This window comes from Taudactylus pleione, unplaced genomic scaffold (genome assembly GCF_031769625.1).
Source record: "Taudactylus pleione unplaced genomic scaffold, aTauple2 ptg000055l, whole genome shotgun sequence".
Taxonomy (NCBI): domain Eukaryota; kingdom Metazoa; phylum Chordata; class Amphibia; order Anura; family Myobatrachidae; genus Taudactylus; species Taudactylus pleione.
Window position 1 is genome coordinate 13,687,040 of NW_028284457.1, and position 25,468 is coordinate 13,712,507.

A 25,468-nucleotide genomic window follows, 5' to 3' on the forward strand; every position below is an offset into this window, starting at 1 on the left:
ACTGTCTCCCCCGGAGCCTGATTTAAACAAACCACATCACCATCAGAATCCTCCTCGCCAACTTCCTCCTCAGCGCCAGCTACACCAGTATCCTCATCCTGTTGTACTTCAACAGTGACATCTTCAATTTGCATATCAGCAAGTGGACTGTGGGTGCTCCTTTCAGCACTTGCAGGGGGCGTGCAAATGGTGGAAAGAGCCACCTCTTCCCGTCCAGTGCTGGGAAGGTCAGGCATCGCAACCACCACCACACTTGGACTCTCCTTGGGGATTTGTGATATCTTCTTAGAAAGCACAGTTCTTCGCTGTGCTTTTGCCAGCTTAACTCTTTTGATTTTTTTAGTGGGAGGAGGGCTTCCATCGTCATGTGAAGCTGAACCACTAGTCATGAACATACTAGGGATCGACCTTAGCCGTTCCTTGCCACTCCGTGTCGTAAATGGCATATTGGCAAGTTTACGTTTCTCTTCAGCTGATTTAAATGTCTTTTTCAAGGTCATTTTCCTGAACTTTGCCATTTGGGATTGTATGTGCCCTCTACTATGACATTGGGCATCGGCCTTGGCAGACGACGTTGATGGCATGTTATCGTCTATGTCATGACTAGTGGCAGCAGCTTCAGCACTAGGAGGAAGTGGTTCTTGATCTTTCTCTATTTTATTTTTATCGGAGAAAGTTTGGTCCTCCATTTATGTTATATCGATTTGATATATACGTGCGGCTAAACACAGAAAATAATTTTTTTTTTGGTTTGGACTGGAGTGTACTTTGGGGGTTACAGCACCCTTTAACGGTCAAGCCAGCCGGCCCTTATGACACAGGCGCACTCTTGGCACTACTTTGTTGATGCACGTGCGGCTACTGCGCACACAATTCACAAACACAGAAAATAATTTTTTTTTTGGTTTGGACTGGAGTGTACTTTCGGGGGTTACAGCACCCTTTAACGGTCAAGCCAGCCGGCCCTTTACTTATGACACAGGCGCACGCTTGGCACTACTTTGTTGAAGCACGTGCGGCTACTGCGCACACAGTTCACAAACACAGAAAATAATTTTTTTTTTGGTTTGGACTGGAGTGTACTTTCGGGGGTTACAGCACCCTTAACGGTCAAGCCAGCCAGCCCTTTACTTATGACACAGGCGCACGCTTGGCACTACTTTGTTGATGCACGTGCGGCTACTGCGCACACAATTCACAAACACAGAAAATAATTTTTTTTTGGTTTGGACTGGAGTGTACTTTGGGGGTTACAGCACCCTTTAACGGTCAAGCCAGCCGGCCCTTTACTTATGACACAGGCGCACGCTTGGCACTACTTTGTTGATGCACGTGCGGCTACTGCGCACACAATTCACAAACACAGAAAATAATTTTTTTCTTGGTTTGGACTGGAGTGTACTTTCGGGGGTTACAGCACCCTTAATGGTCAAGCCAGCCGGCCCTTTACTTATGACACAGGCGCACGCTTGGCACTACTTTGTTGATGCACGTGCGGCTACTGCGCACACAATTCACAAACACAGAAAATAATTTTTTTTTGGTTTGGACTGGAGTGTACTTTCGGGGGTTACAGCACCCTTTAACGGTCAAGCCAGCCGGCCCTTTACTTATGACACAGGCGCACGCTTGGCACTACTTTGTTGATGCACGTGCGGCTACTGCGCACACAATTCACAAACACAGAAAATAATTTTTTTTCTGGTTTGGACTGGAGTGTACTCTCGGGGGTTACAGCACCCTTAACGGTCAAGCCAGCCGGCCCTTTACTTATGACACAGGCGCACGCTTGGCACTACTTTGTTGATGCACGTGCGGCTACTGCGCACACAATTCACAAACACAGAAAATAATTTTTTTCTTGGTTTGGACTGGAGTGTACTTTCGGGGGTTACAGCACCCTTAATGGTCAAGCCAGCCGGCCCTTTACTTATGACACAGGCGCACGCTTGGCACTACTTTGTTGATGCACGTGCGGCTACTGCGCACACAATTCACAAACACAGAAAATAATTTTTTTTTTGGTTTGGACTGGAGTGTACTTTCGGGGGTTACAGCACCCTTTAACGGACAAGCCAGCCGGCCTTTTACTTATGGGACACAGGCGCACGCTTGGCACTACTTTGTTGATGCACGTGCGGCTACTGCGCACACAATTCACAAACACAGAAAATAATTTTTTTTTTGGTTTGGACTGGAGTGTACTTTCGGGGGTTACAGCACCCTTAACGGTCAAGCCAGCCAGCCCTTTACTTATGACACAGGCGCACGCTTGGCACTACTTTGTTGATGCACGTGCGGCTACTGCGCACACAATTCACAAACACAGAAAATAATTTTTTTTTGGTTTGGACTGGAGTGTACTTTGGGGGTTACAGCACCCTTTAACGGTCAAGCCAGCCGGCCCTTTACTTATGACACAGGCGCACGCTTGGCACTACTTTGTTGATGCACGTGCGGCTACTGCGCACACAATTCACAAACACAGAAAATAATTTTTTTCTTGGTTTGGACTGGAGTGTACTTTCGGGGGTTACAGCACCCTTTAACGGTCAAGCCAGCCGGCCCTTTACTTATGACACAGGCGCACGCTTGGCACTACTTTGTTGATGCACGTGCGGCTACTGCGCACACAATTCACAACACAGAAAATAATTTTTTTTTGGTTTGGACTGGAGTGTACTTTCGGGGGTTACAGCACCCTTTAACGGTCAAGCCAGCCGGCCCTTTACTTATGACACAGGCGCACGCTTGGCACTACTTTGTTGATGCACGTGCGGCTACTGCGCACACAATTCACAAACACAGAAAATAATTTTTTTTTTGGTTTGGACTGGAGTGTACTCTCGGGGGTTACAGCACCCTTAACGGTCAAGCCAGCCGGCCCTTTACTTATGACACAGGCGCACGCTTGGCACTACTTTGTTGATGCACGTGCGGCTACTGCGCACACAATTCACAAACACAGAAAATAATTTTTTTCTTGGTTTGGACTGGAGTGTACTTTCGGGGGTTACAGCACCCTTAATGGTCAAGCCAGCCGGCCCTTTACTTATGACACAGGCGCACGCTTGGCACTACTTTGTTGATGCACGTGCGGCTACTGCGCACACAATTCACAAACACAGAAAATAATTTTTTTTTTGGTTTGGACTGGAGTGTACTTTCGGGGGTTACAGCACCCTTTAACGGACAAGCCAGCCGGCCTTTTACTTATGGGACACAGGCGCACGCTTGGCACTACTTTGTTGATGCACGTGCGGCTACTGCGCACACAATTCACAAACACAGAAAATAATTTTTTTTTTGGTTTGGACTGGAGTGTACTTTCGGGGGTTACAGCACCCTTAACGGTCAAGCCAGCCGGCCCTTTACTTATGACACAGGCGCACGCTTGGCACTACTTTGTTGATGCACGTGCGGCTACTGCGCACACAATTCACAAACACAGAAAATAATTTTTTTTTGGTTTGGACTGGAGTGTACTTTCGGGGGTTACAGCACCCTTTAACGGTCAAGCCAGCCGGCCCTTTACTTATGACACAGGCGCACGCTTGGCACTACTTTGTTGATGCACGTGCGGCTACTGCGCACACAATTCACAAACACAGAAAATATATTATTTTTTTAGCACTTGGGGGGAGCACCCCTGATGGACAGAGCACCCCCTGGACAACACTACAGCACCCCTTTAGGACTGGGACACTGCACAGGACTTTGGAGTGGACACAGCCCCTATGGAGAACTGACTGCACAACACAGTCCAGCCAGCCCCTATGGACTTTGAAGTAGTGGACACAGCCCCTATTAACAACAGCAGCACAGCACAACACAGCCAGCCCCTATGGACTTTGAAGTAGTGGACAACAGCAGCACTACACTACACTACACTACACAGCCCTAACTCCCACCCTCCCTCTTCACTGTCCACAGCCGAGTGAGAAAATGGCGCCGACGCGGGTACCTTATATAGGATCCAAAACCCGCGAGACTCGGAAGGCGGGATGATGACGTTTTGCCTCGATGTCAGATCCGAGTCAGGCGGGAAAAGTCGAGCCTGACTCGGATCGGACTCGGATCGGGGGGGCTCGGGGGGGTTCGGATTTCAGAAATCCGAACCCGCTCACCCCTACTAATTATATTTTATTTTTTACTTGTCTTTCACTGGGGTGTGAAAGTGTAGCATGAGAAAGGCATCTTTCACAATTCCAAACTACAGATGCTCAACACCAGTACACAGTAAAGTACTTACAGTACTACAAAAGTAATAATAAAATAATATTAAAATTACATTAAAATGTTGTACTCCTTTTTCCAAATGTGGTTATCAGCTGGGAGCATTTTTAATTTTTAGCTTGAAGTGTTACTCTAACTGTACATTAATACTCAGTGATCGTAAATACGCGCTATGGTGCATATTTTGCCCGGTATGGAGTACCGAGGACTCACTGTTTCAAAATGGGCGGGTCCTCGGGGAGACACTCTGCTGCGGCCAATCCCTGATGACCTGGCCCATCTGCAGTGTATAAAAAGCGGGGGTGGAGTCAGGAAACACCTCATCATTGGCGCCTTACCTGGACCTGTAGCGGCACCGCATTACAGTGACATGTGGCTCCGTGACGACTTCCCCTGCTCTTGTAAGTATAAATGGGTAGCGGGCGGGGGTTTGGTGGCGAGCGGGGTGACTGGTGATCCAGGCCACATCTCAGCTGCATAAGTGTGCCATAACATAGTGGGCGCTGTGTGTCCGCTGCCGGGACCCGCACCCAGTACATATATAAGGGGCCCGGAGTGTTTGGGAGGCCTGCTTATGTCTGCATCAGGGGAGGGGGAGGTGCCGGGCAGTTGTCAATATTTGCCGCCCTGGCAGCATTGAGTAAGGTGTGACAGGCCGACTAGCAAAAAGTCAGATTGGCTGCCTGTCATTACAGTGCGGCTGCTGTGCGGAGCTCAGTGTGGTGAGCACTGACAGGCCACCACGCCAATGTACAAAGTACTGCAGAGCCGTCTGAGAGCTCTCCGCAGCCGGTGTACTATAATGACAGGCAGCAAATCTGATGTTATTGCTGCCGGGCCCCAGTGAGTAGGAGCTGTTCTAACATACTCCCCACCCACCCCCCCGGTAACTGTGTATAAAATATTAATCCTCAATTCATTGACACCCCCACACCCCCCCCTCCCCAACAAGTACAATATAACTGTCAATGGCTAGATGTATATAGAATGATGTATATTTACTTGTGTGTGTCTCTCTCCCCTTCCACGTGTGCCTCTGCCCCAACCCCTATATGTATCTCTGCCTGCCACCCATGTGTGCCTCTGCCCAAGCCCCTTGATGTATCTCTGCCTGCCCCCCATGTGTGCCTCTGCCCAAACCCCTATATGTATCTCTGCCTGCCCCCATGTGTACCTCTGCCCAAACCCCTTTATGTATCTCTGCCTGCCCCCCTTGTGTACCTCTGCCCAAACTCCAATGTGTGCCTTTGCATCACGCATGCCTCTACCAATCCCCTATGTGTCCCCCTGCCCACCCTCCCCATATATGCCTCTGGCCACCCTGTCTTTATAAGCATCTTTTCACTTCCCCTCATTTGTGTGCCCCTGATAGGGGAGCACTACTTGTTTCATTTATACTGGGCCCCACAAATTTTGATGCAACCCTGCCTGCACCCACCATGTTGCATCTTGTAGGCTGGCAGTGCTAGACTTTTCTAAGTGGCTCAGGCGCAGCCCAATCCTGGAATGAAACAGAGACCGCGATGCAACGATATGATGTCATATAGCTGCATGCCGCCTCCCGCAACAGTTATTCAGTCACACAGCAAGGTAGGCTGCAGTGCAATGAATTTGAATCACTGTGTTCTTTTTTTGTTTTCCTGTGGTGGCAAAGGTGTTTTATTTTTCCTATGGGGGCCAATGTGTGTGTTTTTCTTCATGTGAGGGATTATTGTGTTTGACTTTTTTTACTACCAGGGCCAATGTGTGTGTTTTTCTTCATGCCCCGGGGGCCAATGTGTTGGTTTTTTTTAATACTCGGGTCAATGTCTTTCTTTATGTGGGGGTTAATGTGTTTCTATTTTTTCCTGTGGGGGCCAATGTGTTTATTTTTTCCTGCGGTGGCCAATGTGTGTGGTTTTCTTCATGCGGGCGCCAATGTCATCTGCTACATGCTTCAAGGTCTGTAGCTGCTAAATTGTTAGATTTGCAGAAAACCTTCATTTAGATGGGACCCAAAAAAAGTCAAGTAGGACCCCAAATTTTTAAAGTGAAGGGTCCCTGGAACCCACATTTTTTTTGGCTCAGCGCGATCACTGATACTCCACTCACATGTCTCCCAACCTTTTTGTGAGATAGACTCTCTTTTCTACTTTGAGCCGTATTCAATTAGAGCGGATCCACAATACTTTTTCGCCTCCCAGACTTTTCGCCTACATTGCGTCTTTTGTAGGCGGAAAAGTATCGCGGCCGTGCCCACTTTACCCCGTATTCAATATGGAAGTACGCGAAAACGGGTCCCGGCTAAACTTGAACAGGCGGAAAGTCCTGTCAGATTTGGGTAAATCAGCCTGACACCCCCCAAAAGATGCTGACATGGTGGTTAGCTATGGTACCCCCCGATTTGGCTTGCTGAAGGTATTTGGTGTTTTTAAACGGGTTCAATAGCTGCTAAATAGCGTTTTCCTATACGTGGTGCAGAATAGTATTCAGGAGTATTTTTTCCAGAAAATAAGTAGTCCTGTCAAATTTGGGGTACTTGAAAATGGGGGTTAGCATATTTAAAAGTTGTTAAAGTTGAAAAAATCATGAAAAATCCACCTGCCGCAAGCACCTGCAACAAAAAAGAACACTTGGGGCATACTTGGGGACCCCCCCAGAGTCAAGTTCGCTAGTTTTTATCTTTGTCCCCCAACATTTTTTTTTTTTGCCCCCAAATTCAAAGTGATTTTTTGGGGTGTCCTTGTCTTTTTCAAAAAATTTTTTACACAGTTTACCTTTAGGGGACTGTCTGAAGGCTGCATGGGGGTTCCCGCAACGTTGCACCCCAAAACCCCAATTCTGCACTTTTTTCTGCCTGCTATTCATAAGCGAAACTTTATCGCCTATTACTTTGCATTGACTTTCCGCCTAGGCGGAAAATCTTCCAAATTGATTACGGAGTAAAACCAAAACAGGCGAAAATGACGTCATCTTCGAAAAGATTTCGCCAAAAACACGCAAAAACGGCTTTTCACTTCAACATGAATAAGGCCCTATGGGTCATAGAATGGACAACCACTGTCTCTCTATCTAGAAGCATTTGGGGCCCTTTCACTATGTTGCTATGAGGCCCAAAGAGCAGTAGTTACGCCCCTGCCCACATCTCATTACTTCAAACCAGGAACCTACTTCATCCCATAACATTCCCCTTCCCACATCGTTACTGCAGGCAGAGCACCCCCCACTCCTATATCATTATTCCAGACAGGGCACCCAACACCGCCACCATTATATTGGACTGGGCAACAACTACCTAAAGAACTACATCCAGTCCCCGCATCAGCAGCTCTCCGCTATTCATTCCGCACACCCCGTCCCGCTCATCAGGCTCCAGCCGGCTATCCGCGTCCAGGACATCACGAAGGAATAGCCATGGGCCAGCCAGGCGAACAGTAGGATTGGTCGAGGCTGGAGAGGACGCTCACCCCAGTGTCTGGGTGCTCCGCTCTGCCTGTGTGATCCCGCTAACTGTCACGATCTCCGCTATTGGCTGAGCGGCGGCTGCAACCTGACACAGATCTGCTGAACGATGGTGGAGCGCGAACCAATCACTGGCTGCTTTTGCACACTGACTCCGCCCACCACCAGCAACACGAGCTCGCAGTCTGCTGCCCGTCCACCATGTTAGCCACGCCCACTTTAACGGCCGTCGCAGGCAGAGCCTAATTGCTTTTTTTAACATGACTGGTCTCGTCTGCTCCTGTGTCCTCCTCCTGCCTCCTCCGCGGTCAGCAGTATTATATTGTGTATGCCACATATAGTGTAGGAGAGATAATCAGTGGTACATACCACAGGAGTGTAATTGAATATTGCGCCTAATTGAATATTCCCCATAAGGCCTGAATCTGAGATGGACGCAGTACACACAGCCAGAGGCGGACCTAGCCAATTTGGTGCCCTAGGCAAGATTTTGTCTGGTGCCCCCTAGCAGATAATCCCACCACAAATCTTAGTGTTTATACGTGGACCAAGCCGAGAAAGGTGAAACGTACGTTGGAAAAGACCCTTGGGTATCCTGCTGTGCACACAGCTAGGATTACCCCACACAGGCCGAACATCATATTGTGGCTATTTCTTTTCATGTCAAGTACATTACTGCTGCCTTCAATTATTCCCTGTACTTTCATCGACGGATACTGCATCCAGTACAAATTACACAGAAGCCGACAGCAGAAACACGACTATGGGCCATATTCAATTAAGCTGCGAAAAGTCGGAATCGCCGATGACGTCATTTTCGCATGTTTGAATTATCCCCGTATTCAATTTCAAAGACTTTTCGCCGGTGTGAAAAGTCTTTGAAAAAAAACGGGGATAAGTTTTCACCATGTTTTACATGGCGAAAAAAAAGTGCAGAATTGGGGTTTAGGGGTGCAGGCTTAAAAAAAAATAACCTGCACCCCTGGGAATAGCCCCTAAAAATGAGCTAAGTAAAAAAAAAAAAAAATAGGGACACCCCAAAAATCTAAGTTACATTTTTTTTGATCATGCTATTTGCAAATTATGATATGTACCATGTTTGAATCATATTTTCACAAACACTATACATCCATAAGTTTAATTGGATTATACATTACCGGAGAACTGTCACAAGCCCGGGTGATGTGGGCAGATAAATTGATTGTATACCACTTGTTGCACATGTCACCATGGGTTGAGTAAGGGACGCTTGCGCTCGGGATCCCGGTGGTTAGAATCTCAGTGCCAGCATCCCGACAGGGTTAGGATACCGACACTTGTCGGTCGCTATCCTAACCCTCCCCACACGCTGCCTAAACCTAACCTCCCCCCTAGTAGCTAAACCTAACCCTCTCTCCCCGCACCCTAAACCTCCCTCCTCTCTTAGGTAATCAACTCGCAGCGAGGGAAACCTGACCCCGGAGCAATTCATCATTGCTACGGTGCGGGGACAGCTGCTCTGAAAAGCAGCTGTCCCCTCGGCTAGTATTACAGCTACTGTAGTAGTTGCGTTACTTACCTCCTCCCTGTCGTCCTGGCTACACATGCGTGACCTCGGGTCACACATGCGCACAGCCCCCGGGGAGGTGGAGGAGGGATCCGCACGCATTCATCTTCGCTTCCCCGGAACTCTTACCATAGGAAGGAGCAGGGATCCAAGAACAAGCGCCGTCTGAAGATGGCGCTTGTTCTCGCAAGCAAACTTTCAGTTTTCAGAGTTTGCTGAATATCAGGGGTCCTTTTCGGACCCCTGATAATTAATGGCTCGGGAACTAAAATATGCAGAAACAAGCGTTACCGCATGGTTACCAGGCCATTTAGTTGATGAATAGGCCCCTTAGTGCCTAACCTTACTCCTCCCCCTAGTGCCTAACCTCTAACCCTATTCTGACAAGTGTCAGGATTCTGACATCAGCATTCTGAACACCGGAATCCCCACGGTCGGTATTGTGACTGCATCCTGGCACCCTATGTCATAGGTTTAGTGCTAATTCACCTTTTTATCTTTGGATTACAAATTAGTTTAGCATTTCTTGATTAGAAGCTGTGTATGAATTATAACTCTCAGGGGGCTAATTATCTCTGACTCTCAAGAGGGCACATCTAAAACTTATATATGATTGATACTATTATTCTTAAGCTGGGTATGGGCGATATATCTATAGTGCATCGCCCGGTTTTTACAGCGGATATGTCTGTGAACGACGTCATTCACATACATATCCGATGTGCTGTGCAGCACAGCAGATGGCTGATATATCTGAAAGATACTGTATATTGGCAATCTGCTGCTGTGTACAGGTGACCTGCCGAATATCCGTACCCATGCTGTCGGAACCGGTGGTGATTGACAGCTCAACTGGGCGGCAATTTAAATGGCTGACCATTTGAGCTTTCAAGGTACATTGGGCAGACGAATTGGTAAGTGTGTATACACCTATCAATCGTCAGATAGGTAGTGTGTACCCAGCTTTACCCTGAAGTGATCAACATACCTTGGATATCAAACATGATATACTTCCTTTTTTTTAAGTGGTTATAATGACAAAACTTTTTTTCAAGTAAGGCAATCTAGACCTCATAAATTGAGTTTGTTTTTTGTTTCTTCTTTGAACAGTTGTTTTAATGCCTCTGATAACAATGAAGTATAAGTTTTTAATTTACATATCAAGAGTGCCCCCACGTTTTTCCTTTGCAAGCACAGTCAGGCAGCACCCCAGCCACAGTGAAAGGCAGCACCTCTCAGTCTACTAAAAGAACAAGGCTCCAGTATCACCCCTCTGCCCGCACTGCCTGGCCACTCTCCCAGCTGAGAACTCTAATTAAAGATACACTCACTCTCTGTTCCTTGAAGTGGGACCAACTGTCCTTGCTGCAGCTTCTGCTCCTGTCCTGACTCCTGACTTGATGGGTGCAGGACAGCATCGGAAAATGGAGGCGGAGTCAAAAGTAGTGACTCAGCTCCCACAGGCCCATGCGGGAATAGCCGCGGGTGGGCTTGAGCAGCAAGCCTTCCCGCGGCCATCCTGTATGTAGCCAGAATGACCTTCTGCGCATGTGCAGAAGGGAAGCTCATTCTGAATATGGCTGCTGCGCGAGGTGGAGTGCCCGCTGGTGTAGCCGATGGGAGCAGGTAGGTAACCATTAGTTTCCGTGGCCGGCGACTACACAGCTGCTAGGGCTGGCTCTATGGGGGTAGATAGCCAGCAGGGCAAGTGGGCAGCGTTATCATAGCTGCAGAGCCGAGGGATGCCCCTAAGGCGTTCCAGATGCCCTAGGCAATTGCCTAAAATGCCTATGCCTAGGGCCGGCTCTGCACACAGCAGCTGCGTCTTTGGACGCAGCAGTTGTGTGATAAAATACTAATTCAGCAGGAGACGTCTTGTGTAAGACGCCTCCTGCCGGCTTCTGTGATCCGCATCTGTGTCTAAGGGTGCAGACATTGTATACCTTGTGTGAACATTGGCCTGACAGGACTGACAATGGCCCCATTTTCAAGAAGACTGGGCATCATTGCCCCTTCCCCGTCCCAAAACGGCTGCTGCGACTTCAGGTGGACTGTACAGACCCTGCCCATGTGACTATCATTAAATCATCAGGTTTACAGGCAACTCTTAATCAGGCCCATAGGGCTGTGTGACAATATGAAAATATTGCAGCCGCCAGGCTTTGTATTGAGACACTCACTGGTGGCTTTGCAGATCCAAGTGACTGTGGACAAAGTAGCAGCATCAGTCACAGGTCAGTTGATTATTTGACTTCTGAATAATTCTTTGGTGGCGCAGAATGGCCGCGGAAACTGAGACGCCAAAGCCATTTTCACTGCACATGTCGCAGACTGAGACACGTCCTGGAAATGGTCACAACACCAAGAAGGTGGAAAAGAGAGGGTCTGTGACAAGGTCCTAATGGGATACACTATGACCTTGTCACAGACTCTCTCTTTTCCATCTTCTTGGAGAAGATGAGTCATTGCTCAGCTGATTGTTATTAGAGACAATTAACAATACAGCAGGAGTTTCCTGTGTTGTAATTGGCTATTTTAACATCACATAAATAAGACTATACAGTAAAGAGGGAAGAGCCACCCAGTAGAGAACAGCATTAACTAGCCAGCGCTCATCCTCTCGAGTCCCCACAGTACTTACATTAAGTTTTCACTAGAGCTAGTACTTGGGCTGGCCAACTTGTGAGGAGACACCTCTGCTACTGCTTGTCACTGGCACGGGAATGAGGCGGGAAGGTAACTGCGTGCTGAGCTAGGTGACCACCGCTACCCACTATCCCGCGGTGGTCGCCTTATTCCTATTCAGTGTAATGATGTCACGCGGCTTGAGGTACTCAAGCCAGGCCCCACCACGTCACATCCAGACTTGGATTTTCTTTACAGTGTCACAGCCACTGATACTGTAACGTAGCATTTTGCATGCAGATATATCCGCAGTCACACACAGAACATAGGCATGCAACATATCATTTTAATCAGCATATGCTGCTTGTCCATCCTATTTTGCATCACTTTGCAAATAAGACACATTTTAAGGGGAAAAGTTGCAGAAAAAGACGCTCAGTTCTATCGTGTCATGTCATGGTATAACCGTACTAGAAGGGCTGTTTAACGCGCAGGGAGATTAGGTGTATGTGAACACATGTGTAGCTTGCCTATATATAGATAGAGATAGATAGACAGGTAGGTAGACAGACAGATAGATAGGCAGACACTAGTTCTTTGGTACTTATGACTCGTTTTTCCCTGTGTTGCTAGTTATCATGGCTTGTGTTGCATGTGTTGCTAGTTGTGTGTGCATGTGGTAGGGAATATAGACTGTAAGCTCCACTGGGGCAGGGATTGAAGTGAATGGCCAAATATTCTCTGTAAAGCACAGCGGAATATATGTGCACTTTATGAAAAACTGGTAATAAATAATAGTAAATAATTAGATACAGATGTGTCCACATACATCTATCCTCCATGTGCTTTGAGATGTGTTACAAATAATGGGTGAATACACTGTGACCCTGTAGTACAGAGCATCTTTCCAGGTTACTTTTTCCATTAAAATGTATCTTATTTGCAAAGCGATGCAAATAGGATGCAAAAGCAGCTTATACTGATTAAAATGATACACGGCATGCCTACTATATAATCTGTGTGCGACTGAGCTGTATCTGCATGCAATATGCAACTTTACAGTGTCACGGGTGCTGACACTGTAACGTAGCATTTTGCATGCAGATATAGCCACAGTCGCACACAGAACATACTGTAGGCTTGCCACATATCATTTTAATCAGCATAAGCTGCTTGCTTATCCTATTTGCATCACTTTGCAAATAAAATGCAGTTTAAGGGAAAATGTTTCACAAAAAGATGCTCAGCGGTACCGATTCATGCCACAGTATAATACATCTACAAGAGCTGTTTAATGCGCAGGGAGGCTAGGTGTATATGAACACATCTGTAGATCACCCATATTTAGATAGATATAGGGATAGATAGTTAGGTAGCTAGATATAGTGCAAATTCACCCTGCCAGCAAGGACAGGCCCAACTGAGATATATTTGCATGTATAGTGTATAGCAAGAACATGTTATCGCGCCTCTCAATCTTTTTTTCCAGTTGGGACTTTTCCATGAATCAAAATGTGAGGTCAACATCTAAGCAAACTTCATCGCTGGACTTTTGTGAGGTCTCCTTGATTCCAGACTTCTACTCATGGCAACGATCAAAGAGGAACCAACGGAAGAGGAGACCCAGGACAGGTAATTAATTACCGGTAATTCTCAGGCTAGACTGGTTCTAGACCTGCAGAGGCACGATGATATGTTCCTGCTATACATTGATACTCAAAAAATGTCTATTTGCTATGGACTCTTCTACTTATGCGACACTGTGATTTGGTAGTGTCAGATATACAGTAATTCTGTTTATCTCAGGGTGCAGTATATCTCAGCTGCTCACTCTCCCTGTTCTACTCCATAAATCATGCTTTTTAGTCAAAATCCCAAACAGCATTACACTCACCTTTCCCAACCAAGAATCTTGGGGGTGGTTTTTCAAACACCTGGGCTTAATGTTGGGAAAATGTGAATCTTTTGATTAGAAGGTTTGCCTCCAATATCTAATATTTAAAGATAGATCATAGATAGGTAGTTCGATCATTGATAGATAGACACTAGTTAGATACAGATGTGTCCACATACATCTATCCTCCATGCGCTATAAAACGTGTTACAAATAACGTGTGAGCGCCATGTGACTCGAAATCACAGAGCATCTTTCCATGCGACTTTTGCCCTTAAAATGTGTCTTTATTTGCAAAGCGATGCAAATAGGTTGCAAAAGCAGCTTATACTGATTAAAATGATATTCGGCATGCCTATATTCTGTGTGTGTGACTGCGGCTGTATCTGCATGCAAAATGCAACTTTACAGTGTCACAGCCACTGACACTGTAACGTAGCATTTTGCATGCAGATATATCTGCAGTCACACACAGAACATAGGCATGCAATATATCATTTTAATTAGCATATGCTGCTTGTCCATGCTAAGTTGCATCGCTTTGCAAATAAGACACATTTTAAGGGGAAAAGTTGCAGAAAAAGACGCTCAGTTTATCGTGTCGTGCCACGGTATAACAGTACTAGAAGGGCTGTTTAATGTGTAGGGAGACTAGGTGTATGTAAACACGTGTAGATTGCCTATATATATATATATAGATAGATAGGTAGACAGACAGATAGATGGGCAGACACTAGTTCTTTGGTACTTATGACTTGTCTTTCCCTGTGTTGCTAGTTATCATGGCTTGTTTCTACTTCAGGTTCCATAGGGTGTCCACAGGGTTGACCTAGCTGGATCTGAATCCACGGGCACCACGCAGTTAAAGCTTTGCTGCTCCCAGGATGCACTTGGGTCCGTCCTCCTCTATACTCCGCCCCCGAGCCACAGCACCTCAGTTTTAGTTGGTGCCCGGCCCCTAAGCTTTATTTATTTTTATATTTTTTTTTTCAAGAAGATTTTATTTATTTATTTTTACTATCTTCAGAGCGGCAGCATCAGACTGTCCATCTGGAAGTCCACGCTGCCGCTCCAACAGCCCCGCTGGCGCTGCGATGCCAGTACTGATCTGGGGATCGCAGCGGGACCCCATAGTCAGTACTAGCGTGGCGCCGGGACCTCCCACTGACTGCTGCCGGATGCACGGGTCCAGGTAAGCCGCGTGACAGACCGGCGGCGCTAGTAGCGGCGGCGGGCTCCCCCTTAACAGCCATACCCCGCTGGGCTGTTCCTCCTACAGCCACTCCTCCTCAGAGCTCTCCGGCGGCCATCTTCTCAGTGGCAGTGCAGATCTCCCAGGCGGTGCGTGGACCGATCCCCCTACGTGCCTCTTTCCTGCAAAGGACAGTGTTCGCAGCGCTATAGCCCTCCCAGACACTGAATCTGGGAGGTAGATTGTAGCGAAAGGTGCAGTGAGTATAACTTCCTGCATAGTATGTGACTTTTGCTAGTGCTGCTGTCTGTGCTAATTTTCTGCCGACTGTCATCTTATACCTATCCCTTTCCTTCTCCTACGGCCCGCAGGTGTGTGGGGGAAGGGTGTTCTTTCTGTGTGCCTCACTTATATAGATCTACGTATTTGTGAAGTCCGTCACATACAGTGGTGTGCTACTCAGTACCATATTGTGGGCTGTTTGTGTTGCATACTTGGGAGTGCGCAGGTGTTATACGCCTCACCTCTTTTCGGTAATACACTTTTTTTGCAAAGTTATTGTGTCATGTCTGAAAAGGAGAATTAGCGCTCCGTGGCTCCTGTGATGTTTTCCTGCTGGCGCTGTTCGGCAGGGGTTGATGGGGTGGATTTGTCTCAGGAAGGTCTGTGCGGGCGGTGCCAGCTGGTACCTGGTCCCTTTAAATCCCCGGTGGCGCAGGATCCTCCTTGGGCGATGTTTACACAAGTGCTGGTGTCGATCGCGGACTGGCTTGTGGTCCCGACTGCGGTCCCTTCTAGGGCATTGCCCCAGCTTACCATCCCCCGTTCCCCAGGTGTTATGCATCTGGTGCAGTCTCCTCCCGGGTCGCAGACTGTGGGTCCTTATGTGGGATTGCCTGTGTACGTGCAGTCTCCCACGGTAACGCAGCAGTCAATGGTACCCTTTCAGGGATATCTTCAGGTGGTACCACCTCCCTGGGTGAATGTCCTCTCCAGTTCAGAGCCTGGCGGCCTCGTCATCGGCTTTTCAGTTGATGTTACACGGTGATTTGCCCTCAAAGGCGTCCAAGCGACCCGTTCAGGCAGTGGCCCGTCCATCCATGGCCATCTCTTGGGTGGCTAAGGCCATCGAGAGCTGGGCCAACGCTTTTGAGGATACCTTTCCGGATGATGCTCCGGATATCCAGAGAGCATTGATAGGACAAATGAGAGATACGGCTTCCTACATTGGGGAAGCATCGTTGGATGCAAGCCTGCTGACCTCTAGGGTGTCGGCTGCAGCTGTGTCGGCGCATCGGTCCTTGTGGCTGCGGTCCTGGAGAGCTGACGCAGACTCCAAAAAGGGCCTGGAGGCTTTACCTTTTAATGGAGAGTTGCTTTTTGGTCCAGACTTGGACAAAATAGTGGATACTCTGGCTAAGTTTAAATCAGCCTTCCTTCGGTTTCAGCACCTGCCAAAGTACGGAGCTCCGCCTTACGGTCCTTTTGGTTTCAGGACAAGGCCAAAGGTCAGTCCTTCCTGAGGCAGTTGGCGACTTTGACCGCCTCTAAGCCCAAGAAACAGGCCTGGAGTGCCAGGCACCCTTCTTCCAAGCAGGAGGATAAGCCTTCTGCCTGATGGGACGGGCCTCCCTCTGGGGGACCCCAGAGTGGGAGGCCGACTTCTTCAATTTGTCCAGTGCTGGCACAATACCACCACGGATGCCTGGGTTCAAGAAGTGGTCTCCCAGGGGTACGCTCTGTCTTTTCGTCACAGACTGCCCCGCCAGTTTTTCTGCACAAGTCCTCAGGACAAAACCAAGGCTTTACAGATTCACGAGGCTATAGAGTCCTTGCTGAAAGCAGGGGTCATTGTTCCCATTCCTCAATCACAACGAGGGACGGGGTACTATTCTACTCTGTTTCTGGTGCAGAAACCCAATGGTTCTCATCGCCCTATCCTCAATTTGAAGTCTCTGAACAAATTCATCAGAGTTCCCAAATTCAGGATGGAAACATTACGTTCCATCATTCTGGCGATGGAACATGGGGATTACATGGTGTCCCTTGATATCCAGGATGCCTACCTCCATGTTCCGATAGCACCTTCGCACCAGCGGTATCTGAGGTTCGCTATCCTTCAGCATCCTTATCAGTTCCGGGCGCTAGGCTTTGGCCTCTCCACGGCACCGAGGGTATTCACAAAGGTTATGGCAGTCACGGACGCACATCTTCGGAACCAGAATGTATGGCTGCTGCCGTATCTGGATGACCTCCTGTTGCTGGCGAGCTCCCCGGAGGTACTGCTTCAGCATCTCCACCTGACGATCGCTTGCCTGCAAGCGCACGGGTGGTTGATAAATTGGAGAAAGTCCTCCCTGATTCCATCACAGCGGATGGTTAATTTGGGAGCCCTGCTGGATTCTTGTCAGCAAAGGATCTTCCTGACTCCGGAGAAGGTCTCCTCCCTACAGCTGCGGATACACAGTGCCTGAGCAGTTGCCGCCTGTCAGTCCATTCGGCTATGAGAGTTCTGGGGTCCATGGTGTCGACATTCGACATGGTGGAATTTGCCCAGTTCCATTCATGGCCCCTGCAGTGGCTGATTCTATCAGAATGGACGGGTTACCTCACCGGATCCACTCTTAGATGCTGGTGTTGTCCCAGGAGGTTCAGCAGTCTTTGGCTTGGTGGCTTCAGACAGCTCATCTGGTCGAGGGGCGCCTCTTTTGGATCCCGGACTGGGTCCTGATCATGACGGATGCCAGTCTCCGGGGTTGGGGGGCATTGACCGGCTCGTTGTCACTTCAGGGTCGTTGGTCTGCGGAAGAAGCACTTCTCCACATCAACATCCTGGAACTGCGGGCAGTATACAGGGCCCTGCAGTCGTCCGGCCCCGCTCTTCACGGAAGGGCGGTTCAGGTGCAGTCCGACAACGCCACCACGGTGGCATATATCAACCACCAAGGAGGAACTCGCAGTCGGGCTGCGATGTCAGAGGTGTCTCGCATCCTTGCTTTTTGCAGAGTGCCACATTCCAGCGATGTCGGTGGTCTTCCTCCTCGGAGTCCTCAATTGGGAGGCGGACTTCCTCAGCCGTCACGACGTGCATCCCGGGGAATGGTCGCTTCACCCAGAGGTGTTTCAGCTACTTGTGGACAGATGGGGGCTGCCGGAGCTGGACTTGATGGCCTCCCGTCACAATCACGTTGCCCGTTTACGGGTCAAGGACAAGAGACGCAGGCGCATGTCTGGTAGACGCGCTGTCGGTGAAATGGATGTTTCACCTGGCATATCTGTTTCCTCCGTTATCCCTGCTTCCTCGGGTCCTGTGGAAATTCAAGCAGGATTGTGGCACGCTCATGCTGCTGGCTCCGGCGTGGCCCAGACGTCCTTGGTACTGCGATCTGAGGAGCCTCTCCATTGACGCTCCGTACCTTCTTCCTCAGCATCAGGACCTATTGTCTCAAGGGCCCTGCCTTTACACGGATCTGGATCGACTGTCTTTGACGGCGTGGCTCTTGAGACAGCTGTCTTGAGGTCTCGGGGCTTCTCGGATTCGGTTATTAGTACCATGCTCAGGGCACGCAAGCCTGCTTCCGCACGGATTTACCACAGGGTGCGGCGCACTTACTTTCAGTGGTGTGAGTCCAGAAGCTATGATCCTCAGGTGTTCCAAGTTTCTAGGATCTTGGAATTTCTTCAATCAGGTTTGGACCTCGGCTTATTCCTTGCCTCTCTGAAGGTTCATGTGTCCGCTTTGTCCGTGTGGTTCCAACGACGGATTGCTACACTGCCAGATGTTCACACCTTTTTCCAAGGTGTTCTCCGAATCCAGCCTCCCTTCGTGCCTCCTGTGGCTCCTTGGGACTTGGCGGTGGTTCTACGGGTCCTGCAGGGTCCTCCTTTAGAGCCTCTTGAGTCGGTGGAACTCAAGTGGTTGATGTTTAAGACCGTTTTTCTCCTGGCAATTGCTTCTGCCAGGAGGGTGTCAAAGTTGGGGGCGATTTCCTGTTGCCCTCCTTTTTTGATTTTTCACCAGGACAGAGCGGTGCTCCACACTCGTCCTGAGTTTTTACCTAAAGTGGTTTCGAAGTTCCACATCAATCAGGAACTTGTTGTGCCAGCTTTTCAGTCACGTGATCTTTTCGCTGGTGAGGCTTCCTTAGATGTAGTCCGGGCGCATAGAATTTATGTGGACCAGACTGCTTCTGTTAGAAAGTCTGATTCATTGTTTGTCCTCTTTGGTTTTCACAGGAGGGGTTGGCCTGCCAACAAACAAACGTTAGCCCGTTGGCTTTGTTCCGTTATTTGTGAGGCTTATGCACAGGAGGGTTTACCTGTGCCAACCTCAGCTAAGGCTCATTCCACTCGTTCTGTGGGTCCCTCTTGGGCTGCTAGACATGGCACCTCTGCTGTTCAGCTGTGTAAGGCGACCACCTGGTCTTCCATTCAGACGTTTTTGAGGTTCTATGCGTTTGACACCTTCGCCTCTCAGGATGCATCCTTTGGGCCCCGGGTTCTCCTTTCAGCACAGGAGCGTCCCTGCCCTTAGTTGAACTGCTTTGGGACATTCCCAAGGTCAACCCTGTGGACCCCCTATGGACCCTGAAGTAGAAAAGAAGAGAGATGGTAAGAACTTACCTTTGTTATCTCTGTTTCTACAGGGCACCCACCCTGACACACCTGGCTTCATATGGGCTGTGTGGCTGGTCACCGGTTTTCCATCTCCCATTTCTGTGAGTATGGTTTCCTGTGTGTTCCAGTCTTCCTTCTCTCTGTTTAGTCTCCTCCTACGGCCTTGGCTGCTTACCAACTGAGGTGCTGTGGCTCGGGGGCGGGGTATAGAGGAGGACAGACCCAAGTGCATCCTGGGAGCAGCAAAGCTTTAACTGCGTGGTGCCCATGGATCCAGATCCAGCTATACCCCAAGGTCAACCCTGTGGAACCTATGGACTTCGTAGAAACAGAGATAACAAAGGTAAGATCTTACCATATCTCTTGTTGTTGCATGTGTTGCTAGTTGTGTGTGCATGTCATAGGGATTATAGACTGTAAGCTCCACTGGGGCAGGGACTGAAGTGAATGGCCAAATATCTGTAAAGCACTGCAGAATATATGTACACTATATAAAAAACTTTAAAAAAATAATAAATAATTAGACACAGATGCGTCCACATACATCTATCCTCCATATGCTTTGAGATGTGTTACAAATAATGGATGAGTACACTGTGACTCTGTAGTACAGAGCATCTTTCCAGGTGACTTTTTCTATTAAAATGTTTCTTATTTGCAAAGCGATGTGAATAGGATGCAAAAGCAGCTTATACTGATTAAAATGATACACGGCATGCCTACTGTATAATCTGTGTGCGACTGAGCTGTATCTGCATGCAATATGCAACTTTACAGTGTCACAGCCGCTGAATCTGTAACGTAGCATTTTGCATGCAGATATAGCCACAGTCACACACAGAACATACTGTAGGCTTGCCACATTTCATTTTAATCAGCATAAACAGCTTGCTTATCCTATTTGCATCACTTTGCAAATAAAATGCAGATTAAGGGAAAACGTTTCACAAAAAGATGCCCAGCGGTACCGATTCGTGGCACGGTATAATGCATCTACAAGAGCTGTTTAATGCGCAGGGAGGCTAGGTGTATGTGAACACATCTGTAGATCACCCATGTATAGATAAATATAGGGATAGATAGTTAGGTAGCTAGATATAGTGCAAATTCACCCTGCCAGCAAGGACAGGCCCAACTGAGATATATTTGCATGTATAGTGTATAGCAAGAACATGTTATCGCGCCTCTCAATCTTTTTTTCCAGTTGGGACTTTTCCATGAATCAAAATGTGAGGTCAACATCTAAGCAAACTACATCGCTGGACTTTTGTGAGGTCTCCTTGATTCCAGACTTCTACTCATGGCAACGATCAAAGAAGAACCAACAGAAGAGGAGTCCCAGCACAGGTAATTAATGATTATTAATTACCGGTAATTCTCAGGCTAGACTGGTTCTAGACCTGCAGAGGCACGATGATATGTTCCTGCTATACATTGATACTCAAAAAATGTCTTTTTGCTATGGACTCTTCTACTTATGCGACACTGTGATTTGGTAGTGTCAGATATACAGTAATTCTGTTTATCTCAGGGTGCAGTATATCTCAGCTGCTCACTCTCCCTGTTCTACTCCATCAATCATGCTTTTTAGTCAAAATCCCAAACAACATTACACTCACCTTTCCCAACCAAGAATCTTGGGGGTGGTTTTTCAAACACCTGGGCTTAATGTTGGGAAAATGTGAATCTTTTGATTAGAAGGTTTGCCTCCAATATTTAATATTTAAAGATAGATCATAGATAGGTAGCTCGATCATTGATAGGTAGACGCTAGTTAGATACAGATGTGTCCACATACATCTATTTCATGCGCTATAAGACGTGTTACAAATAACGCGTGAACGCCATGTGACTCGATATCACAGAGCATCTTTCCATGCGACTTTTGCCCTTAAAATGTGTCATTTGCAAAGCGATGCAAATAGGTTGCAAAAGCAGCTTATACTGATTAAAATGATATTCGGCATGCCTATATTCTGTGTGTGTGACTGCGGCTGTATCTACATGCGATATGCAACTTTACAGTGTAACAGGCGCTGACACTGTAACGTAGCATCTTGCATGCAGATATATCCGCAGTCACACACAGAACATAGGCATGCAGCATATCATTTTAATCAGCATATGCTGCTTGTCCATCCTATTTTGCATCGCTTTGCAAATACGACACATTTTAAGGGGAAAAATTGCAGAAAAAGACGCTCAGTTCTATCGTGTCGTGCCATGGTATAACAGCAGTAGAAGGGCTGTTTAACGCGCAGGGAGACTAGATGTATGTGAACATATATGTAGCTTGCCTATATATAGATAGATAGATATAGAGATAGATAGATAGATAGTTAGGTAGACAGATAGGTAGACACTAGTTCTTTGGTACTTATGACTCGTCTTTCCCTGTCTTGTTAGTTATCATGGCTTGTGTTGCATTGCTAGTTGTGTGTGCATGTGGTAGGTAATATAGACTGTAAGCTCCACTGGGACAGAGACTGAAGTGAATGGCCAAATATTCTCTGTAAACCACTGCGGAATATATGTGCGCTATATAAAAAACTGGTAATAAATAATAATAAATTATTAGATACTGATCCGTCCATACATCTATCCTCCATGTGCTTTGAGATGTGTTACAAATAATGGGTGAGTACACTGTGACTCTGTAGTACAGAGCATCTGTCCAGGTGACATTTTCCATTAAAATGTGTCATTTGCAAAGCGATGCAATTAGGATGCAAAAGCAGCTAATACTGATTAAAATGAAACACGGCATGCCTTCTGTATAATCTGTGTGCGACTGAGCTGTATCTGCATGCGATATGCAACTTTACAGTGTCACAGGCGCTGACACTGTCACGTAGCATTTTGCATGCAGATGTAGCCACAGTCGCGCATAGAACATACTGTAGTCTTGCCACATATCATTTTAATCAGCATAAGCAGCTTGTCCATCCTATTTTGCATCACTTTGCAAATAAGACACATTTTAAGGGGAAAAGTTGCACAAAAAGACGCTCAGTTCTATTGTGTCGTGCCACGGTATAACGCTACTAGACGGGCTGTTTAACGTGCAGGGAGACTAGGTGTATGTGAACACATGTGTAGATTGCCTATATATAGATAGATATAGAGAGAGATCGATCGATCGATAGATCTATAGATATAGAGATAGATAGACAGATAGATAGGCAGACACTAGTTCTTTGGTACTTATGACTCATCTTTCCCTGTCTTGCTAGTTATCATGGCTTATGTTGCATGTGTTGCTAGTTGTGTGTGCATGTAGTAGGGAATATAGACTGTAAGCTCCACTGGGGCAGGGACTGAAGTGAATGGCCAAATATTATCTGTAAAGCACTGCAGAATATATGTGCACTATATAAAAAACTTTTAATAAATAATTAGATACAGATGTGTCCACATACATCTTTCCTCCATGTGCTATAAGACGTGTTACAAATAACGTGTGAGCGCCATGTGACTCGAAATCACAGAGCATCTTTCCTTGCGTCTTTTGCCCTTAAAATGTGTCTTTATTTGCAAAGTGATGCAAATAGGTCGCAAAAGCAGCTTATACTGATTAAAATGATATTCGGCATACCTATATTCTGTGTGTGTGACTGTGGCTGTATCTGCATTCGATATGCAACTTTACAGTGTCACAGCCACTGACACTGTAATGTAGCATTTTGCATGCAGATATATTCGCAGTCACACACTGAACATAGGCATGCAACATATCATTTTAATCAGCATATGCTGCTTGTCCATCCTGTTTTGCATCGCTTTGCAAATAAGACACTTTTTAAGGGAAAAAGTTGCAGAAAAAGACGCTCAGTTCTGTCGTGTCGTGCCATGGTATAACAGTAGTAGAAGGGCTGTTTAACGCGCAGGGAGACAAGGTGTATGAGAACATATATGTAGCTTGCCTATATATAGATAGATATAGAGATAGATAGCTAGATCGATCGATAGATCGATAGATATAGAGATAGTTAGGTAGACAGATAGATAGACAGATACATAGGCAGACACTAGTTCTTTGGAACTTATGACTCGTCTTTCCCTGTCTTGCTAGTTGTCACGGCTTGCGTTGCATGTGTTGCTAGTTGTGTGTGCATGTGGTAGGGAATATAAACTGTAAGCTCCACTGGGGCAGGGACTGAAGTCAATGGCCAAATATTCTCTGTAAAGCACTGCAGAATATATGTGTGCTATATAAAAAACTTTTAATAAATAATAATAAATAATTAGATACAGATGTGTCCACATACATCTATCCTCCATGCGCTATAAAACGTGTTACAAATAACGTGTGAGCGCCATGTGACTCGATATCACAGAGCAACTTTCCTTGCGACTTTTGCCCTTAAAACGTGTCTTTATTTGCAAAGTGATGCAAATAGGTTGCAAAAGCAGCTTATACTAATTAAAATGATATTCGGCATGCCTATATTCTGTGTGTGACTGCTGCTGTATCTGCATGCAACTTTACAGTGTCACAGCCACTGAAACTGTAACGTAGCATTTTGAATGCAGATATATCCGCAGTCACACACAGAACATAGGCATGCAACATATCATTTTAATCAGCATATGCTGCTTGTCCATCCTATTTTGCATTGCTTTGCAAATAAGACACATTTTAAGGGGAAAATTTGCAGAAAAAGACGCTCAGTTCTATCTTGTCATGTCATGGTATAACAGTACTAGAAGGGCTGTTTAATGCGCAGTGAGACTAGGTGTATGTGAACACATGTGTAGATTGCCTATTTATAGATAGATATAGAGATAGATAGATAGGCAGACACTAGTTCTTTGGTACTTATGACTAATCTTTCCCTGTGTTGCTAGTTATCATGGCTTGTGTTGCATGTGTTGCTAGTTGTGTGTGCATGTTGTAGGGAATATAGACTGTAAGCTCCACTGGGGCAGGGACTGAAGTGAATGGCCAAATATTCTCTGTAAAGCACTGTGTAATATATGTGCACTATATAAAAAACTGGTAATAAATAATAAGATACAGATGCGTTCAAATACATCTATCCTCCATGTGCTTTGAGATGTGTTACAAATAATGGGTGAATACACTGTCTCTGTAGTACAGAGCATCTTTCCAGGTGACTTTTTCCATTAAAATGTGTCATTTGCAAAGCGATGCAAATAGGATGCAAAAGCAGCTTATACTGATTAAAATGATACACGGCATGCCTTCTGTATAATCTGTGTGCATCCGTAGCATTTTGCATGCAGATATAGCCCATCCTATTATGCTTCACTTTGCAAATAAGACGCTCAGTTCTATCGTGTCGTGCCACAGTATAACATTACTAGAAGGGCTGTTTTACGCGCAGGGAGTCTAGGTGTATGTGAACACATGTGTAGATTGCCTTTATGTATATATTATATATATATATATATATATATCTTACGTTTAAATACTATGCAACCGCATGGACTTAATGAGAAAATGAATTGGAACTCTATGTAAGATCTGGACTTTTTATGCATTATGTTCAATATAAATATTCCATTTTCTGACCTCTTATAGATAAAGTTTATCATGAGCCTAAATAAACAATGTAATATTAGTATTTCAGTGATAATTTTGCTGTCTCCATTTATTTCTCAATTTTTTTATGACTTAAGAGCAAAGTTTAAATGACATTGTAGTTAAATAATGTGGATATATGTAATGATGGTGTTTAGCAAGATATCGACATGCATTAGTGCTCATGACTAATTCATTTTTTAATATTCCAGCTGCAAGTCGGACTGAGAGACTGGGTAGCCGGTCATGGGAGTTTCCATGGCAACGCATACCAACAGTGTGATCACGCCATCAGTGTGTGCCACCGAATGGACGCGGACGCCGCTCTCAGCACCGGCGGCAGCATGGAATCGAGCACAGGGGATATAAGGT

General features: G+C 46.6%; 1 long non-coding RNA gene across 1 annotated transcript; it reads left to right on the plus strand.

Moving 5' to 3' along the window:
• The first annotated feature begins 4,566 nt into the window (after positions 1–4,566).
• On the plus strand, positions 4,567–25,379 carry LOC148535184 (uncharacterized). The gene is made up of 4 exons (XR_015876058.1): positions 4,567–4,637; positions 13,338–13,480; positions 20,756–20,898; positions 25,309–25,379. It is a non-coding gene; the product is annotated as an uncharacterized LOC148535184 (long non-coding RNA).
• Positions 25,380–25,468: the final 89 nt, after the last annotated feature.